Genomic DNA, 20960 nt, shown 5'->3' with positions numbered 1-20960 from the left:
ACACTGGATTGATGCTACTGGTACTTGATGTTATTTTTTGGAGTAGTGGTTGAGATAGAGTCATAGAGCATTTTCTAATTGTGGCTCTAGCACTTATTGTCTTCTCAGCCTTTGGCAACATACTTCTGTGATTCTCGCTTGTCTTTTTATTTATTGTGGAATTATAGACACACTTACAAATGTATATGAAAGTGTGCAGGTACCCTTTGAGGGCAATGATGAAGGGAGTTCCCGTCGTGGCGCAGTGGTTAATGAATCTGACTAGGAACCATGAGGTTGCAGGTTGGATCCCTGGCCTCGCTCAGTGGGTTAAGGATCCAGTGTTGCTATGAGCTGTAGTGTAGGTCGCAGACAAGGCTCAGATCTGGCGTTGCTGTGACTGTGGTGTAGGCCGGCAACCTTAGCTCTGATTCGACCCCTAGCCTGGGAACTTCCATATGCTGCAGGTGCAGCCCTAAAAGGATAAAAGGCAAAAAAAAAAAAGGCAATGATGAAAACAGTTATCTGCATGCTTGTCACCAGACCAATAAGTAGCACATGGCTGTTTCCTAGTGGGTATGAAAATAATCACAGACTGTTCCTCCATTTACAGTCAGTGGACAGTAGAGTTCTTTTCAGCTGAAGTAGACATGCCTGTATATGTCTCTCGGTAGCATGCACAAGGGTTTCTCTGGTTGTATGTGGAGTAGGAATTAGGATTTCTCCAGCATAGGGTATGAGCATTTCAGCTTTAGTGTGGAAACAGCCAAGCTATTCCAAAAAATTTGTACCATTTTGCCTAACTCATTAGCAGTATGTGAGAGCAACATTTACATTCAGGGTAATAACGTATTTGGATTTATTTTTAATCTTATTTTGTGCTTTACCTTTCATCTGTTTTTTAAATCTCTCTCCTTGCCCTCTTTTGGATTATTTTTCTTCTTCCATTTTCTCTATTTAAATTAGAGGTTAATGGTGTTATTTCTTTTTATTCTGTGCTTACTTTATAAATTTCAACTTGCGTAGTTACCAGTCTAAAATCAATCACTATCCTTATACTCCTGAATGATACAAGAACTTCAGAACTTGAATTCCACTCATTCATTCCTCTTGCAATTTATATGATACTATGCTTTTTTTTTTTTTTTTTTTTTTGTCTTTTTGCCTTTTTCTAGTGCCGCTCCTGCAGCACATGGAGGTTCCCAGGCTAGGGGTCGAATCGGAGCTGTAGCCTCTGGTCTACGTCAGAGCCACAGCAGCAGCAACACGGGATCCAAACCGAGTCTGCCACCTACACCACAGCTCACGGCAATGCCAGATCCTTAACCCACTGAGCAAGGCCAGGGATCAAACCCAAAACCTCATGGTTCCTAGTCGGATTCGTTAACCACTGCGCCACGACGGGAACTCCTGATATTATGCATTTTAATTACTTGTATAACTTCACCAATTTCATAGTCATTTCTGTCATCATCATCATTTTTGTTATGTTTACTCACAGGTAGACTGTTTGTTATTCTTAACTCTTTTATTTCAATCCTTCCATCCGGGGTGACTTTCCTTATTGAGAGTCTGCTAGTGTCAAATTCAATTTTTGTTTTTCTGAAAACATCCTTAAAAGTTTTTACTGGAAGTAGACCTGTTTAATGTTCAGACAACAGTTATTTTTTTCTAAACACATTAAAGAGCATTCCCTAGTGGCTCCTGAGAAGTCAGCTACCAGGCCCAGTTGTCACTTCTTTAAAGGCAGTATTTCAAGAGTTCCTGCTGCGGTGCAGCAGGTTAAGGATCCAGCATTGCTATAGCTATGCTGCCAGTCACAGCTGTGGCTCAGATTTGATCCCTGGCCCAGGAACTTTCATATGTTGAGGGTGAGGCCAAAAAGAAAAAAAATAGAAAAGTAAAAGGCAATATTTCTTCAAATACATTTAAGATCATTTCTTTGTTTAGTTATTTTATTACTTCGCTATCACTTTATACACTTTGATGTATCTAGGTATGGATTTCTTATTTTTTATCTTGCTTGTGACTTGGTGGCTTCTTATCTGTGGTTTAAGTGAATTTTCATCAATTCTCATATATCCCTTTCCATAATGTCTTTGTACCATTTGCCCTCTCTTGTCTTTTTCAAAGTCTGATTAAATGAATATTATACTTTCTCACTCTATCCTACATGTCTCTTAATCCTTCCCCCTTTTATTGGCGGGGGCTGCATCCGAGGCATGCTGAAGTTCCCAAGCCAGGGACTGAACCCATGCCATAGCAGTAACCAGAGCCACAGCAGTGACAACACCAGATCCTTAACCTGCTGAGCCACTCGAGAACATTTTTTTTAATATTTTCCATGTCTTTGCCTCTAACTAGACTTTTTCTTTCTGGACAGTCTTAGGTTATACCAGTTTTGTGTAACTACTATTCTGTCCCTTAATTTCAGTTTTTTTCTTCTCATTTCTATGAGTTATATTTGATTTTTATTGCAGTATAGTTGATTTACAATGTGTTAGTTTCAAGTGTACAGCAAAATAATTTGGTTATGTATATATAATATATTCTTTCTCAGATTCATTTTCATTATAGCTATTACAAGACAACAAAATATTATTCCCTGTGTATTTGATTCTTTTTCAAATGTGCTTACTCTTCAGTAAGTTTCGAGGCATCCTATGCTTATTGATTGTATATTTTTTTCCGAACAATTCCCAAATCTTAACATCTTTTGAGGTCTGAGTTTTTTCCCCTTGACTTCTCATTAATGGAGTCATTTCTGTGTGTGTTTAGAGACTTTTCATGATGATGTCGAGGTCTTTGGAATTTTATCTTCCCTCAGCTTCGGTCAGGGATCGGAAAACTCCAGCCCACAGGCTAAATCCTGCCTTCTGCCTGTCTTTGTAAATAAGATCTCATTGGAAGGCAGCCACACCTGTTTGTTCCCACACTGTCTGTGTTTGCTTCCACTCTGTCACAGCAGAGTTGAGTAGTTATGAGTGACTGGATGACCCACAAAGCCTAAAGTATTTACTGTCTGGCCTTTCACCTGGAATAGTTTGCCTGCCCTTGCTCTAGGGCACTGCCAGTCCAGAACCTTTAAAGTTACTTACTGGCTTGAAGTTTATTGAACCAAGCGATCAGTGAGAATTTAGCCTGTAAAGCCAAGTGAGGGCCATCGGATGGTTTTGAATTCTCTGTGTAATGTTTTTGAGAGTCATCCGTGTGGTTGTGTTTATAAGTAGTACTTTCCTTTTAATTGCCAAGTGGTTTTAAATCCTTAGGGGGGAATTATTTTTCTCCTTCACTTAGCGCTAAGGTCGGACACAGACAGGTTGCCTGGTTGGCATCTGGGAGTGAAGGATGGGTGATTTCCACTTTCTTCTTACTTAAAGGATGTGGCCTTTTGAGACCTCATTCTTCCAGGTTAGAGTTTCTAGTTAGACATCCCACCTCAGGCTGGCCTTCAACTGTGTCTGTTGTCCTACAGGCCCTTGAGGTTCTGGAAACCACTGCTCAAGTTTGCTTGGTTCATCCAACACTCCCAGGGTGAAAGCTGACAGCTGGCCTCTCCTCTCTGCTTATCTCGCTGGGATAACATATATTCCCTCAGTCTTGGGCTTGGGTAGTCATAGCTTTGTTTTACCGTATAGAAAGAGGGTGGGTACATGCTGGTGAAAATAAAAGTTCCAGAAAACAACTGCTTTCTAAAAAAATTGTTTCTCTGGAGTTCCCATTGTGGTGCAGCGCAAACGAATCTGACTAGTATCCATGAGGATTTGGTTCGATCCCTGGCCTTCCTCAGTGGGTCACGGATCCAGCGTTGCTGTGAGCTGTGGTGTAGATCTCAGATGCAGCTCAGATCCTGTGTTGCTGTGGCTGACCCCTAGCCTGGGAATTTTCATATGCCGCAGGTGCAGCCCTACAAAGCAAAAATAAACAATAAAAAAATTGTTTCTCTAAGGCATTATTTAATCAGAAACACTTCTTTAGAATTGAACTTAATTTGTAAATTAAATACTCTGCTCTGAAGGTTTTTCTTTTTTTCTTTTCTTTTCTTTTTTTTTTTAAGAGCTGCCCCACAGCATATGGAAGTTCCCAGGCTAGGGTTCGAATCAAAGCTACAGCTGCCAGCCTACTCCACAGCCACAGCAACGCCAGATCTGAGCCATGTCTGCAACCTACACCAGAGCTCACAGTAACACCAGATCTTTAACCCACTAAGCGAGGTCAGGGATGGATCTTGTTGGCCTCATGGATCCTAGTCAGGTTCTTTACCGCCGAGCCACAACAGGAGCTCCCTGAAGGTTTTTTATAAGATGAAGTGATAGACAGAGGATACAGACCAAAACAGGGAAAGCGATGAGATTTTTAGCCTCCATATTGAATAGGATAACCTAACAGCATGAAAGCAGCTAAGAGCAGGTTCAGTGGTAATTTCTGCATTTTGGGTGAGTGGCAAGTTCTCTGACTGCCCATGTTACAGCCCTGGCTTAGGTCCTGGCAGAACCTTTGATGGCCCCTCCTGGGGGTCAAAAATCCCCACGTTGGGTGCCCTCTGCTGTTGTAAGAGGCATATAGCTGTTCTGACTACTTGTTGGCTGGCCTCTTGGCTCTATGTCTGGAAAATATTAATGTCTCGCCTTGGCGAACTAAAATATTTGGAATCCCTTTGAGCTCTGAGCTATGATTAGGGTGTGGGATGCCTAGAGGGCTGGCACCAAAAGTCATCCTCCTCGAAAGGTGAAGTGTGATGCTGCTTTTAAAAATAAGTAACTTTAATCTTTTTTTTGTCTTTTTTTGCCTTTTTAGGGCCACACCTGTGGCACATGAAGATTCCCAGGCTAGGGGTCAAATTGGACCTGTGCCGCTGGCCTAAACCAAAGCCACAGCAACGCCAGATCCGAGCTTCATCTGCAATCTACACCACAGCTCATGGCAATGCCAGATCTTAACCTACTGAGTGAGGCTAGGGATCGAACCTGCGTCCTCATGGATGCTAGTCAGATTCGTTTCTGCAGAGCCATGACGGGACCTCCATGAATTGATTTTTTTTTTTTTTTTTTTGAGAAGCTTTGACAATCGTATCCCTCGACTTAAGCTTCAGCCTTGTCAATTATACAAATCACCTGGGAGCCAGAGCTTTCTTGGGAAAGCTTTCTTGGGAAAGCTTTATAAAGTAAAATACACATGTATTTGATGTCCCTCGTGGTTCTGTATGTGAGAACGCAGCAATGACAGAGAAAGATAAAGTTGCTGAACTTAAGGAAATCTACTGAAGCAGGTGCAAAACAAAAAATCAAGAAACATGTTTGAACAAAACCATCACGAGAGATGCAGAATGATCTTTAATTTTTTTCTTCTAAGCCTGGTAAATGCCTGAGCATTCTTTAGAAGGCGTTTGCAGACCAGGCTGCTCCTCTCACAGCTAGAGTGTAGCGTCAGTGGAATTGAGGTCTCTGACTTGGGGTGGGGGGGTGCGTCTGCTCTCTGTGGAATGCACACCTGACAGTGCTCATTGCCGAGTGGACTGAAGGTTTGACCTTGGCTAAGTCCTGCTTATTATAGCAACCCCCACACAGGCAGCCTTGACGTCTGGTTGTTGCTAAATCAGGCACCAGTGAAAGAGTTCTAGATTTCTAACTGGAAGGAAGTTTTAGGGCTTGTTTGCCAGGCAGCCTCTGGAATTTGAATACGTCATGAATGCACACTGATTCAGACTCTGCTCGCCCTGAGGCTCTGTGCTGCCCGAGACTGGCATCTTCCCTGCAGGAGCTTAGAAGCTGGGAGTGAGAAGAACACCACTAACCATGACAGGAGGTGGCAGAGGCTTTTTTTTTCTTTTCGGCCCGGGTGGAGTCTGAAGAAGTGGTTGATGCCGGGGGCGGAAGGGAGGACGTTTGAGTGAGCTGTGGAGGACAAGATCTCTCTCATGAAACTAGCGGAAAGGCGGGCGGATGGAGACCTCGGCCCACAGCGTACCCATGGCACCGGGTCCTCCCTTCCGTCACCCAAACAGAACAAAAACAAAAACCCCAAGAGCAGAGGGTTATTTACAATCAGGGACCTGTTTGCCCCTGAAATGTTCCCTGTTCTTAATTTTGGAGCCATTTACTCTTCCTCCACCGTTGCTACCCGAGGCCAAGCCGTCATCACCTCTCCCCTGGGCTACAGGCAGAATCTTCCAACTGCTCCGTCTGCCTCTGCCCTTCTCCCCCAAAGCGTCTACTTGGTGAACTGCAGCTAGTCTGACCCTCTAGGATCACAAGTGAATCATGTCCCTTCCGTCTAAAATGAGCCTGTGGTTCCTTCCTCCCTGGATGCTCCGCACCCTCTGCACAGACCCTGCACCTGCTCTGGTCCGTCTTGGTCTTCCCACCAACAGTGTGGGGTCTTACTCCGCGCCACCTGCGGTTTTAGGACTGAATCCTGCAGGGAAGGGAGAAGAGAAGGGGGAGGCAGGAAAGCCATTCCTCGTTTTTTGTATATTTGTGGAGGGGCTGTGTGTTGGTTACAGGGTATATCTTTTTTCTACCTTTACTTTCAGTCTTAGGTATTTCTTTAAATTGAGTATAAATAAATACACTTTTTTTGTTTGTTTGTTTTTTAGGGCTGCACTTGCGGCATAAGGAGATGCCCAGGCTAGGGCTTGAGTCAGAGCTCTAGCTGCCAGCCTACACCACAGTCACAGCAACACCAGATCCAAGCCACGTCTGCAGCCTACAACACAGCTCACGGCAATGCTGGATCCTTAACCCACTGACAGAGGCCAGGGATCGAACCTATGTCCTCATGGATACTAGTCAAATTTGTTTCTGCTGAACCACGATGGGAATTCCTATACATATTTAAGATAGAGTTTCTTTAAATAACTAGGTAATGCTAGTTATTTAAATTCTAATTTGGCTTTAATGGACAAAGAATATTAAAAATGTTTTAGGACTATGCTTTTTTTTTTTTTTTTTTTTGGCTGTGCCCACAGCATACAAAAGTTCCCAGGCCAGGGATCAAGCCCTGCCAGAGCAGTGACCACATTGAGTCCTTAACCTCTAGGCCACCAGGGAACTCTAGGACTATGCTTTCTTTTAAAAACTGAGGTCTAATACTATGTGAAATGAGCAAGTCTGATTTTACTGTAGTACCTTGAGTAAATGTTTTTTTCATTTCATTGAAGTATAGTTGACTTACAATGTGTTAATTTCTGCTGTACAGCACAGCGACTGAGTTATATCTGTAGTCTTCTTCCTGTTCTTCTTCATTATGGCTCATCATGGGGTACTGAATGTATTTTTTCCTGTAGGACCTTGTTGTTTATCCATCCTGTATATACTGGTTTGCATCTGCTAATCCCAAACTCCTAGTCTTTCCCTCCCCCACGCTCCTCTCCCTTGGCAACCACAAGTCTCCGTGTCTGTGAGTCTGTTTCTGTTTCATAGATATGTTCATTTGTGTGGTGTTTTAGATTCCACATGTAAATGGTACCATGTGGTATTTACCTTTCTTTTTCTGACTTTGCTTAGTATCTTAATCTCTAGGTCCGTCCATGTTGCTGCAAATGGCATTTTGTTCTTTTTTGATGGTCAAGTAATATTCCATTGTATTTATGTACCACATCTTCTTTGTTTCCCTGTTGGTGGACATTTAGGTCGTTTCTATGTCTTGGCTAGAAAATGGTGTTGCTGTGAACATAGGGGTGTGTGTACCTTCTTGAATTATACTTTTGTCTGGATATATGCCAGGAGTGGGATTGCGGGATCATGGGGTAACTCTGTTTTTGTTTTTTTTTGAGGAATCTCTATGCTATTTTCCATAGTGGCTGCACCAGCTTACATCTGCAGGAGGTAAATATTATCTTTCCTTTTGCCCATCTTCTTTCCTGTTGGTGCCAAGTGTCCGTATTCGTCAAAGGACTCTTCCTGCCCCGCAGGTGGGTAGAGTCCTCCAAGGCTGGCCAGTTAGAGGACTTCCTAACTGGAATCTTTGTTCCCAGGGTGGACCAATGACCTAAGAGAGTCACGTAGAGTCTTTTGAAAGAGCAAAAGGGATACAGAGAGAGAGCTTCTTATTTCTCCTGAGACTGCACTGGAAAGAACCCTGCCAGTCTAGAGGTCCTGGGGGTTGTCTCTACTGCCGCAGGGAATGAAGCCAACATAGAGGAAGACAGAGAAGGAGATTTGTCCTGATGTTAGAGTTTGATACCCTTCATTCACTAATGCCCGAAGCCGGAAACCCTATGGAATAACAGATACAGTAGTTGATAAAATCCTTTCCCCTTACTTAAGCTAGATGGGTTTGCATTTAGAGTTTAAGTTTTCGGCTATAGTATGTTGAAAATGAAACAGTCCTAAAACAAATGATTTTGTAAATGTGTGTGTATACTATGTGTACATATATAAGCACTTTTTCAATTTTATTAAAAAAAAAAAAATCTTGCAGCCATGCCCTGGGCACGTGGAAGTCTCCAGGCCAGGGATCGAACCTGCCCCACAGCAGTGACCTGAGCTGTTGCAGTGACAACACCAGATCCTTAACCTGATGTGCCACAAGAGAACTCCACTAGCACTTTTTTTAGCTAGGGAATTTTTTTTTCCCCAACTCAAATTTCTGTTAGAACTCCAAAACATAATACTTTCACTGGATCAGGGACGGAGTTCTGAAGGCCCAGAGGCCCATTCATCTCCCTTAGCCTCCACTGCGTCACTCTGAGGCAACCCTGTGAAAACGTAGGACCTGTGGGACAAAAATGAAAGCCTGGCCTTGGAGCAATGAATGTGCATTTTAAAGGCATTTCCCCCTTCAGTTAATTAAGGCCTAATTTTAAGGTTTAAATAGAAAGTCCAATAAACCTTGTTGAATGTTTACAGGATTTAAATGTCTCCCTCAGACACTTTTTTGGACAGCATCAACTATTAAGCTAATTAAGTATTAGTGTAATTAAACCTGAGTCCAGCTAAGGTAGGTGATTGTGCCCAGGAGCTTCTGGCAGCTTCCTGCCGGGTGTAGAACACCTGTCTGAGGCAGAAAGAGCAGTGTGTGTGTTGCCCCAGACGGTGTGAGGCAGGGCAGTGTTAGCACAAACTCAGAGAAACTGGAGGGAGACTTGCAGAAGTCTCCCTCTCCCTTTTTAGAGTGAGATGGAGAAAAAGAGCATTTGAGGCCCTGAATCTCTCTCATTGTTTATTTATGTATTTTGCTTTTTTTTGTTTTGCTTTGTTTTTTGTCTTGTCTAGGGTTGCACCCATGGCATATGGAAGTTCCCAGGCTGGGAATCCAATCAGAGCTGCAGCCACAGCAAAGCCAGATCTGAGCCGCATCCACAACCTACACTGCAGCTTGCAGCAACGCCGGATCCTTAACCCACTGAGCAAGGCCAGGGATCAAACCTGTATCCTCACAGATACTGGTCGGATTTGTTTCCACTGTGCCACAATAAGGACTCCCTGTCATTGTTTATTATTATTATATTATTTTCTTTTTAGGGCCATACTTGCAGCATATGGAAGTTCCCAGGCTAGGGGTTGAGTTGGAGTTGCAGCCACCATCGTACACCACAGCCACAGCAACTCAGGATCTGAGCCACATCCTCAACTTATACCACAGCTCACGGCAACGCCGGATCCCACTGAGGGAGGCCAGGGATAGAACCCGCATCCTCATGGATACTAGCTGGGTTCTTATCCCACTGAGCCAGCAGGGGAACGCCCTTTCCTTAGTAACCTTTGCCTGATTCTACCCTGTGGCCTGAAGGAGGCCTCCATCCTCAGCAGCAAACACACGCATTTCCTTAGGCCGCGGATGTTAGACGTGGCTGTGGACCCACCACTCCGACTCCCAGCACAAAGGGGATCATTGAACAGACTTTCAAAGGGGCTTAGTAATCCTGGGAGTTAGCGGTTCTGCAGTGCCTAGTTAGACTTTGAGGGGGAGCTGAGGAGGCAGGTATCAGCGCTTTTCTTCTGTAAACAAACTCCTGTTGTCAGGAGAGAGAGCGATGCTTTGCAGAAGAACAACCGGCAGAAACTCAGAATGCATAAACCATGACAGCCTGCAATAAAGCCCTGTAAAAAGTAACCCATTTTCTCACTGTGCCCTGGGGATTGCCATCTGTGTTAAAGAAAAACATTTCGGTGTTTTTCTCTGACCTTGTTTTCTCTTGATCTTTTATTTTCTTCTATTTATAGTGTGATTCTTTCAACACTCAGCCTGGCTTTGCCTCTGCTCGGTTCATTTTGCTTTGCTATTTTTAACACGTTGTTGGGGTGGTTTTGGATCAAAGTCTTGTGTCTTGGCAGCATAAGCCATTCAGCCAACAAAGGCATAGTAGTCACTGAAGTGACGCCAGATCAGAATTTTTTTTAAGTGTAAGCATTTCAAGTGGTTATGTGAATTCTGGTAAGATTTGCTTTGGAGAAAGAAGCATTTATTTCCTAGTACTGATCTCATTTCCTTCTAAAGTGGTCTCCTCAAATAATTGCTTGCATCATTAGAAGAAAATTCAGTTTCCTAGACACAAGCCAAAGTCTGAGGCTAAAAGTTCAACTGCATCTGCTAAGAAAGTAAATAACGTATTGGCAACTTTTTTTTTTTTTTTAAACTAATGGGAAATTGCTACATGGCCACAGGTTTTATTTTTTTTATTATCTATTTATTTTTTTTTCTACTTAAAAAAAATTTTTTTATTACTCAAATGAATTGATCACATCTGTAGTTGTATAATGATCATAACAATCTGATTTCACAGGATTTCCATCCCACAGCCCAGGCACATCCCCCCACCCCCCAGGCCACAGGTTTTAAAGTTCTTCCTTCTTTCTGCTCCTGATAAATTCCAATTCAGGAGATTTTGTTCTACTCCTGTCATACTTACAGATGAAATTAAGAGAGTGGATCTTCTGGAATAGTTCAAAATACTTTGCTGGCTAATCACCTGTCCTATATCTGTAGCCCAACTTTCTGAACAAAAGCTTAGAGACATTGATTCATTCATTCCTTCAGTGGTCACTGAATTAGAACCTTTCCCCAGGACCCTCTGATTGGGAAGGAACAAATGTTAATTTTTCACCTGGGTGGGCCGATTGCCTGTGGGTGTGTCCTTGGTGCAGGTGCTAAGGTTGCCAGCAGATCTTTCTCTGGTCTCAGGCTAGATGTCCCTACCTTCTCTTGGTGGTGAGGGTGGAGGGCGGCCAGGGCTGGTGAGTCAGGCTTTTGAGCCCTGGGTTCTGCGGCTGCCCACTGGGGCTCCTTGCGGAGGGGCTAGATGTGGCCCCTGCCATGTTGGCCGATTTGCCAGTGGCCAGGAGAAGTGCTCGGCATTATTTAGAAACGCCTGAGTTCAAATAAGGGTGAGGGAGATGGTGTTTCTCCTTGCCTTCCTCACTGCCCCCTCCACTAGATTCATGTAATTTCCTGGAAGGGAAAGGAACTTGACCTGCTGTGGCTTCAACAGGTGGATCTGTTTGAGCCACACCACCAAGAATTGGTGACCAGCCAGGTATGCCTTTCTTACTCTTCGAGGTGCAACAGTCATTGCTGCTGTGTGTTCTGTGTACCAGGGACTCCAGCTCTACCAGTAAAAATTCTCATCCTCATTTTCAGATGGAGAGAAGTGAGGTCCGCGGAGCTGAGGGGGCCCACCTAAGGCCCACAGTTTGAGAGATGGAGCCACACTTGCTACACTTTGAAGACATTTCTCCCATAAATATTTTACTGCTGTATTTTTCAAATGTGCTGCCACTCCTCATCCCTTGTTTTCTGTGAGTCTAGTGGTTTGCGGTGGAGTTTTCATTGCTTTCCTACCTTATGGACATTGTATGTCCTTTGGTTCTTCTTTCTCACTTTGTCTCCTCATCAGCGTGGCTGGCAACACCTGAGCCTTCTTTGCCCTCTCCTGCCCCCTCCACGCAACTGGATTCTTACTTTAAAATCACTCCCTTGATTTCCTATTGTGACTCAGCGGTTGATGAACCCGACTAGTATCCATGAGGTTGCAGGTTTGATCCCTGGCCTTGCTCAGTGGGTTAAGGATCTGGCGTTGCTGTGAGCTGGAGTGTAGGTTGCAGACACGGCTTGGATTCTTGTTGCTGTGGCTGTGGTGTAGGCCAGCAGCCACAGCTCCAATTGGACCCCTAGCCTGGGAACGTTGGTATGCCATGGGTGGGGCCCTAAAAAGACAAAAAAAAAAAAAAAAAAAAAAAACCCACTCCCTTCTTTTCTTTTTTTTTTTTTTTGTCTTTTTGCTATTTCTTTGGGCCGCTCCCACGGCATATGGAGGTTCCCAGGCTAGGGGTCAAATCGGAGCTGTAGCCACTGGCCTACACCAGAGCCACAGCAACGCAGGATCCGAGCCGCGTCTGCAACCTACACCACAGCTCACGGCAACGCCGGATCGTTAACCCACTGAGCAAGGGCAGGGACTGAACCCGCAACCTCATGGTTCCTAGTCGGATTCGTTAACCACTGCGCCACGACGGGAACTCCATCCCTTATTTTCTTAGTCCCAGTTGTCACCGTTCAGGCAGAATCCAGACTTTTTCAGTCTGTTGCTAGATTATAGCAGTCTTAGAATTAAAATTCTCTAAATCTGATGCCGCTATTAGATCTAGTTTCCCCAAACGCCCCTTTCATCATTTCTTGGTTCCTTATGAGATACCGAACACAGGCCAATTCCTTAGCCTGGAATTCTAGGCTCCCCACAGTATGGTTGCAAACTACCGAAATTCCTATTTATCTTCTTTCCTCTGGGTAGGTGTGTATACTTGATGTTTTCAAAATATCCCAAGGCAGATACTATTTGTTGTCCCCAAATTAATTTTCTTCCTCCTTTTTAGTAACGAAACCCACTTTTATTTAAGATGTCAGCTTACTCACCTGAAAACTATACTTCCCAGGCTCTATTGTAACCAGGTCCAGCTGCGGGACCAAGTTCTTATTAAAAGGACATCAATCCAAGTGTTGGATGGGACTTCTGAGAAGTGCCTATAAAAACGGTTTTTTTTCTTTCTGGCTGCCTGGTTTGTGGATGTGATGGCTGGAGCTCTAGTAGCGTTGTTGGCTTTTGAGGACAAGAGTCACACGCTAGACAAGGTGGACTAGAGTTCAGGAGGGCATCTGGGTTTGTTGATCTATATTATGAACTTTGCTTTCCATGTTATTTGAACCATCATTTTTGTTCCTTTGTTATATGACACCAAACATAATCCAGCTGATATACATGCTTTATGGAAAAGCAGCTTTTAGACAGTCCTTGAGGGAAGAGCAGGATTTAGACAAAGAAAAGAAACATTACAGGCAAGGAAATCAAATAATAATAAACGAGCATTAAATTTACAGAGCACCTTACAGCTTATAGAGTGAGGTCACATCCACTGTTTCATTTTCCTTATAACTACTGGTATGTTGCATGCAAATATTATCCCCATTACCACAGATAATAACTGTGGAATCCAAAGCTGGACAAATAATTAAATGGAAGAAGCACTGGGTTTGTAGTCAGAAAATCTGGATTTGAGTTTCTTTTTGTGGTAGACGAACTTTAAGGCAGCCCCATGTTCCCTCTCCTGGTATTTATGTTTTGTATAATCCGCTCCTCTTGAATGTAGGGGAATCCAGGATTTCCCTCTAACCAGTAGACTATGGCAAAGGTGATGAGAGGTTACGCCATGATTACATTACATTGTATCTTGCTCTGTCCTCTGGCTGACTCAGTGGGTTAAGGATCCGGTGTTGTCCCTCCTCTGGCTGTGGTTACAACTGTGGTGTGGGTTTGAACTCCAACTATGTCTTCATTTTTGAAGGGATTAGACTAAAACAAGTTGTAGCAGGACTCGAGGTGGCTCTGCGTTAGTGGTGAGCGTAGGGCTAGGACTTCTGCTTTCTTGTCTAATGTCTCGCATGACATCACGTCCAGTGTTCAGAGGAGTGGAAGGTGTGCAAAGCATGGGGCAGGGTTGCAGGAAGACGTTTCTTTAAAAATGAGCAGATGAGTGCAGTGATTTCAGAGCTGTTCCTGCCGAGCCAAACAGTGCATCTCTCTGCAGAGACTCTAGATTTGGTTGTCAGTACATTGAACAGAAACATAGCTACACCTTACATATGTTTTAGTTAAATTAAAAGATTGATGTGGATTTATTTTGAGGCAATTGTTGAAATACCCTCCTTGTGTGTAATGGAATCTTCTGCTTTTGGCGATGCTAAAGATAGTTCATTTAGCTGCATATGTTGTCCGTGAAATTTCCCACATGCTTACACGAAACATTTGTCTTCTACAGATGGCCTGTGTAAAGCCCAGTTGTTCTTCCAAATAAATTTATAGTTATGACAAATGTGTTATCTCTCTAGACTGGATGAGAGCTCTTTCTTGGAAGAGGATATGGTCTCTGCCCATTCAGGGGGAGCGTGGGCACCCAACTGCACCAAAGCCCATCACAGGGTGGGACTGAGTTTGGAGAAATCGGTAGGGTGGCTATGTTGCTTTCATCTCCCCTCCACCCATAAAATCTGTGTGATCCTAAGTCTCCTCTGTCAAAGAACCCCAAACCTAAAAGATCCCCTGAAGAGAGTCCACTTATTTCCAACCTCTTGCTCTACAGCTGTCTTCCAGTAATGCCTGCCTTCCTTTGTTAAAAATTCGAGCATTTATTGTTCAATAGCTGATGTCATAGAAGGAATGTCTGTTCCACATAGATAATTATGAAGCATGCTAATACACACTGTGCTGTGGAACCACGGATCAGCTCAACAAGCCCGAGCACAGCTAATGCTGTTCAGTGAATCTGTGGCTCCTTTCGTTCCACTTCTTTCCTCTCCCACCATGAACCGCATTGTGCTTGACTTTCTGAACTTTCACAGACTGATTATAATTATTTCTAAAGCTTTGTTTTGGGGGGGGGCGGTGGCGATCCTACAGAATGTGGAAGTTCCCAGTCCAGGGATCAAAGCCAAGCCAGAGCAGTGACCCAAGCCACTGCAGTGACAATGGACACACCAAATCCTTCATCCACAGTGCCGCAGGAGAACTCCAACATAATCATTTATAAAGACTTTTGAGAACCTTTGTGGGAGAATATGCGGCGTGACTGCAGATGTGTATTGACAATAGTTCTTGACTTGACGTGGTGCTGAAGATTCTCTTTTCTTTTTGTGTGTGCGTGTCTTTTTAGGGCTGCACCCACAGCATATGGAGGTTCCCAGGCTAGGGGTCCAATCGGAGCTGCAGCCACTGGCCTACACCACAGCCACAGCAATGCCAGATCCGAGCGGTGTCTGCAACCTACACCACAACTCACAGCTATGCTGGATCCTTAACCCACTGAGTGAGGCCAGGGATCGAACCCACAACCTCATGGTTCCTAGTCAGATTTGTTTCTGCTGCGCCATGACGGGAACTCCCACAGCTTTTCTTTCTTGCAATTGTCTTGTTGCTCCATGGGCTTCGATCCTAAAAAGCATACAAATTGAGTTTCTGAATTGATTTTAAAAAAACACATGGCAGCATTCATTATTATATTGAAAACCAGGATTTCTATTGGATGAGTCAGATTTTTGAGAGAGAAAAGGAGTCCTTAAGCACTGAGTTAACATTTTTTTTTTGCTCTTTAGAGCCACTCTTGTGGCATATGTAAATATCCAGGCTAGGGGTCAAATCAGAGCTACGGCTGCTGGCCACAGCAACAGCCACAGCAACACCAGATCTGAGCCGTGTCTGTGACCTACACCACAGCTCATGGCAACACCAGATCCTTAGCCTGCTGACCCTGCCCTACACCACAGCTCAAGGCAACATCGGATCCTTAACCCACTGAGCGAGGCCAGGCATCAAACCTGCGTCCACGTGGATACTAGTCAGATTCGTTTCTGCTGAGCCACAAGGGCAACTGCGGAGTTCACTTTTTCTTTTTTTTTTTTTTTGTCTTTTTGCTATTTCTTGGGCCGCTCCTGCGGCATATGGAGGTTCCCAGGCTAGGGGTCCAATCGGAGCCGTAGCCACCAGCCTACGCCAGAGCCACAGCAACACGGGATCCGAGCCGCGTCTGCAACCTACACCACAGCTCACGGCAACGCCGGATCGTTAACCCACTGAGCAAGGGCAGGGACCGAACCCGCAACTTCATGGTTCCTAGTCGGATTCGTTAACCACTGCGCCACGACGGGAAGTCCCCGAGTTCACTTTCTAATTGTAGTCTGGAGAGGATGCGAAGTGGTGTGGAAGCCGTAGCCTGTGAGATGGGCATTAAGGTCTAAGAGGCTGGTGGGAAGCCAAGCTTCGCAGAGAACGTGGCTGAGGCTTTGATGCTGTTGAGTGTAGATGCGCCTCCGACACTGAGCCACATGGCGGAGGCAGAAGGTGAGAAGGGAGACGGTTTAAGTGTTCCTGGAGGATGTCAGGGCAGGGAGAACAGACTCTTATTTCCCAGGTGAAGCCTAAGGCAGCCAGTCTTAAAAGCGGTCCTTCCATCCTAGCCCCCAGGTAACTGGACAGGACCCCGAGGAACTTTCCCGGGGGCAGGCCCCTCTCTCACTTCCTCTGCTTGAGCTCCTGCACGAAGCACCCAGAGGACAGTATGATACACATTTCCTGAGCTGTTTTTACCCATGTGCACCCCGCACCCCAATCGAAAGGAAGATGTTGACTATTTGATGACCTGGAGCACGAAGCCCCAGGTCCCCAGAGCCTGAGGACTGATAATGTCAACCCCTGTGACACCTCCCTGTTACCGCCCCATTAGCCGTCAGAGAACAGTGCAGGAGCTGAGCACTTGCTCTGCAAGCCTCACCCCCATGCTTGACTTTTCAAATGCTTTACAAAATCCTTTGGGGGAGTTGGGAGATTCTGGGGGCAGGAACCCCCTGTCTCCTTGCATGGCCCTGCGATAAACATTTCTCTGATCCAAACGCCGATGTTTTGAGGTGTGTGGCCTCTCTGTGCGACAGCCACCTGAACTTGGATTGACCCCCAGGCTAATATGACACAGCTGAAGAAGAGCAGCAATGGGGTGGCGTGTGTAGGCAGAATCTTCTCCAGCTGCTCAGCCACAAACGTGCAGGAAGTTACGCACGACTCAGGTCTTGTTGCCAAAACCAACCCGGCCTCTGTCTGCCATTGCGGAATAGAAACTTGAAGACAGAGTTTGGGGTGAAGGAGAAAAAATAGCTTTATTGCTTTGCCAGGCAGAGGGGGCCACAGCAGCTAGTGCCTGAAAGACCGTGTCCCCTTTGGAAGGGATTAGGAGATGGTTTTATAGGTTAGAGGAGCGGGAAATAGGGCCGCAGACAAGGATCAGGGTAGAGACAAGCTTGCATTGCCTTTCAAAGCTGGTGTTTAGCGGCCTTGGGACTGGTTCTGGTGATCCTGCTTCTCCCCGGATGAAGATGCTTCATCAAGCAGTTCTTCCCTCTGTTGGGGGTGTTAGTTACGCAGAAAGGCTCAAAGGTATTGTTATGTATATTCCTGACCAGGACGCGGCCCCAGGGCTTCACTGTGGTCTCCTAACAGCTCCCCTCTGTCTCTGCATCCCATCCCTTCCCTGATGAGCAGCAGCTGCCCTTTGGAGCTCAGGGGAGGTCAGGGAGGCTGAGGCTTATTCCCTAAAAGAAAGAAATGGAGAGAGTTCCCGTCACGGCTCAGCAGAAACGAGTCTAGCATCCATGAGGTGATGTCGGAAAGATAACACCGGAATCCAGGTTCCTGTTCACGGCAGCGGGAGAATGAACTCCTCGAACACACAGGCAGCAAGCAAGCAAGGTTTTCATTAAAGGAAAGCAGACAGCTCCCAGGGTTGCTGGGGCGGGGGGGGGGGGTAAGCCCCCCTTCTCTGTTGTCCCACAGAGGTTTTTATCTCTTAAAGGTCGGGAGAGGCACCAACGTGGGGTCCAGAAAGATGTGGTTTTCTCCTCCTGGCCTTATTCAATTACCTATATCAGTCCTTGTCCAGTAGGGCTTTTGGGGTTGGAAACATCCTGAAAGTTCTATGGGTTTTTTGTTTATTTGTTTGCTTTGTCCTTTCTCCATTCCTCTCATTCCTTTTCTATCAGTGGAGGAGTGGGCTAGGGATTCGCATTTTCTATAGTAAACAAAGCCTTGGGGAATGTGCATTTCCTATAATGAAACAAGGCCTGTGGCGATGTTACTCCTTAGAGCCCTTAAGCCACAAATGTTAATCAATGGCCGTCTTAAAGAAGGCATGGAAGTCCACGCTCCTTCACCGACTACCTGAGTTACTGTTCTGCCTCAAGGGCAGCTTCGATCTCTGGCCTCACTCAGTGGGTAAGGATCTGGCGTTGCCATGAGCTGTGGTGTAGGTCGCAGACACGGCTCGGGTCTGACGTGGCTGCAGCTGCGATTCTGCCTCCATAAGCCGTGGGTGCAAGCCTGAAAAGACAGACAAAAGCAAAAAGACAAGAAACGGAGGACACAGGAAGGCCTGTGTGCCTAGGAGATGAGCCCCGTTACAGGCTTGGAGCAGACTGAGAGCCAGCTAGGGACTTGGGGAAGCCTTGGACGTGGGCGGAGGGCCTAGATGACGTGTGTGGCGTGGTGACCACGGAAGGTGGGGAGGGACTGGACATTTGCACTGGCAGTGGGGACTGTGAAGCAAAGACAGAGGATGAACTGTACGCGGCAGAACCAGCCTGAGAGCGGAGAGAGCAAGAAGGGCTGGCAGACCGCATTCCTGGGGACACCAGGACCACAGACACTATGGCTTAGTCTGGAGACAGACCAAGTGCTAGGAATGGCCTGTGTTACATGCTGTACGTGTTGAGACCCAGTGGGACACTTTGGGGTCTTGGGGAGGGGGGAGCAGGGACACATACCATCCCCCCTCTTCCTCATGTCCTCTGCCATTTATTTATTTGTTTATTTATAGATTTATTTATTTATTTATTTGTGTCTTTTTAGGGCCGTACCTGTGGCACATAGAGGTTCCCAGGCTAGGGGTCGAATGGGAGCTGTAGCTGCCGGCTGGCCTGCAGCATGGCCACAGCAATGCCAGATCTGAACCTCATCTGTGATCTATGCAGTTGTAGCTCTGATTGGACCCCTAGCCTGGGAACCTCCATATGCCACCGGTGTGGCTCTAAAAAGACAAAAAAAAAACCAAAAACAAACCCAAAACAACCCCCCCCACCCCCGCACCTCCCAAAGTCCCTTTAGTTGTCAGGCTGCTGGACTTGGAGCGAGGGGAGAAAAAAAAAACATGAACTATTAGGAAATGATTCCGAAATAATACTTTATTAGCAATAAAAACACTGTCTTTTTCTATGCGTGTAGGCACCTTTGCCTTATGCTCCCTTAGTTGACTCAGGCGAATCAGGCTTCTTACAGACGCAGAAGAAAAGACTCAGATTTCTAAACTGAAGCTCTTTCTAACACTATTTTGAGCAGGAAAGATAGTGCCTAGAGGTCGGTTTGTGTGAACCCAGGGTGAGGAAACGGGGAGGAGGTAGGTCCTTCTAGACGGAATGTCAATTAAAACCGCACAGTCAGTCGAATGAAGGAAAGCAGTGATGGCTTCAACATGTCACTTGGGTCTGGCTTTACAAGCTTGGGTGACGGCCACGTGGAGTCCCACTTTCCTTCCAATATCGTCACTATTGTTGGTCAAAAGTTCTGGGAGGAAAACTCCGGAGCTCAGACCCATCACTCAGATCCTTTGAGAGTATCAGGCTTCATTTTGCTACTGTACACGGCACACTTTAGGACCCGACGGAATCTACACTAGGTTTACAAGTGCGAAGGGACCTCTCCTTTTCTTTGGGTAGCAGACGCATCCCCCTGGAATGGATCCTGGGTGGGCCTGTCAATTAACGTGCCCCTCCTCCAAGAAAAGGTTGATCACATGACCCACTCTAGGCCAATCAGATTCCCTCTCTGAAGTTGGAATCGGGACTGGTGTGTTTGCACAGACTGAATTGGGTCCTTTTTTTTTTTTTTTTGGTCTCCTTGCCATTTCTTGGGCCGCTCCCTGCGGCATATGGAGGCTCCCAGGCTAGGGGTCCAATCGGAGCTGTAGCCACCGGCCTACGCCAGAGCCACAGCAACGCGGGATCCGATCCGCACCTACACCGCAGCTCACGGCAACGCCGGATCGCCAACCCACTGAGCAAGCGCAGGGACCGAACCCGCAACCTCATGGTTCTTAGGTTCTTAGTCGGATTCGTCAACCACTGCGCCACGACGGGAACTCCCTGAATTGGTTCCTTTGAGGGCGGCATCTTGAGCGGAATCTGTTCATTATTTCCTGCTACCAAGATGCTCACAGCGCCCTGTTTCCTCCTCAAGGCCTGATCCTTCTTTGGAATCCTGTCTTTGCATTCTACCACATGTCCTTCTAAAACATTGCTTTTGGTTTAAGTCACCCAGAGGTAATTTTTGTTCCTTTAGTCTAAATAGCTCTACCAGGTACAGCAGTAGTACCATGCTGCTTGGTATTTTCTTTCTTTTGGGCAGTCTTCATATCCTATGTAAATACTAAAGTACATTTGCTTGTTTGTAGAGAAAAAGCCCTTTTTCGACTGAACGCAAACTGGAGTCAGATTCAACAGGTAATAAAAAGTGTGGAAAATCTGGAGTTCCCTTGGTAGCTCAGAGGTTAACAAACCCCACTAGAATCCTCAAGGATGCAGGTTCAATCTCTGGCTTTGCTCAGTGGGTTAAGGATCTGGCATTGCTGTGAGCTCTGGTGTAGGTTGCAGATGCAGCTCGGATCCTGCGTTGCTGTGGCTGTGGTGTTTGCTGGCAGCTGTAGCCTGAGAACCTCCATGTGCTGCAGGTGTGGCCCTAAAAAGCGGAAAAAAAAAAAAAAAATGTGAAGGAGTTCTTGTGGCTCAGTGGTTAATGAATCTGACTAGCATCTGTGTGGACGCGTGTTTGACCCCTGGCCTTGCTCAGTGGGTTAAGGATCTGGTGTTGCCGTGAGCTGTGATGTATGTCCCAGACTCAGCTCGGATACCGAGTTGCTGTGGCTGGGATGTAGGCTGGCAGCTGTAGTTCTGACTGG

General features: G+C 45.8%; 1 long non-coding RNA gene across 1 annotated transcript in view; it reads left to right on the top strand.

The window, feature by feature from the left end:
• LOC106507813 overlaps positions 1 to 20960 on the top strand; it is a 34208-nt gene that overhangs the window by 1027 nt on the left and 12221 nt on the right. The window lies entirely within an intron of this gene.

Source organism: Sus scrofa, chromosome 8 (assembly GCF_000003025.6).
Source record: "Sus scrofa isolate TJ Tabasco breed Duroc chromosome 8, Sscrofa11.1, whole genome shotgun sequence".
Lineage (NCBI taxonomy): Eukaryota > Metazoa > Chordata > Mammalia > Artiodactyla > Suidae > Sus > Sus scrofa.
The sequence above is the reverse complement of the archived record's forward strand: the minus strand, read 5'-3'. Positions and strand labels throughout refer to the sequence as shown.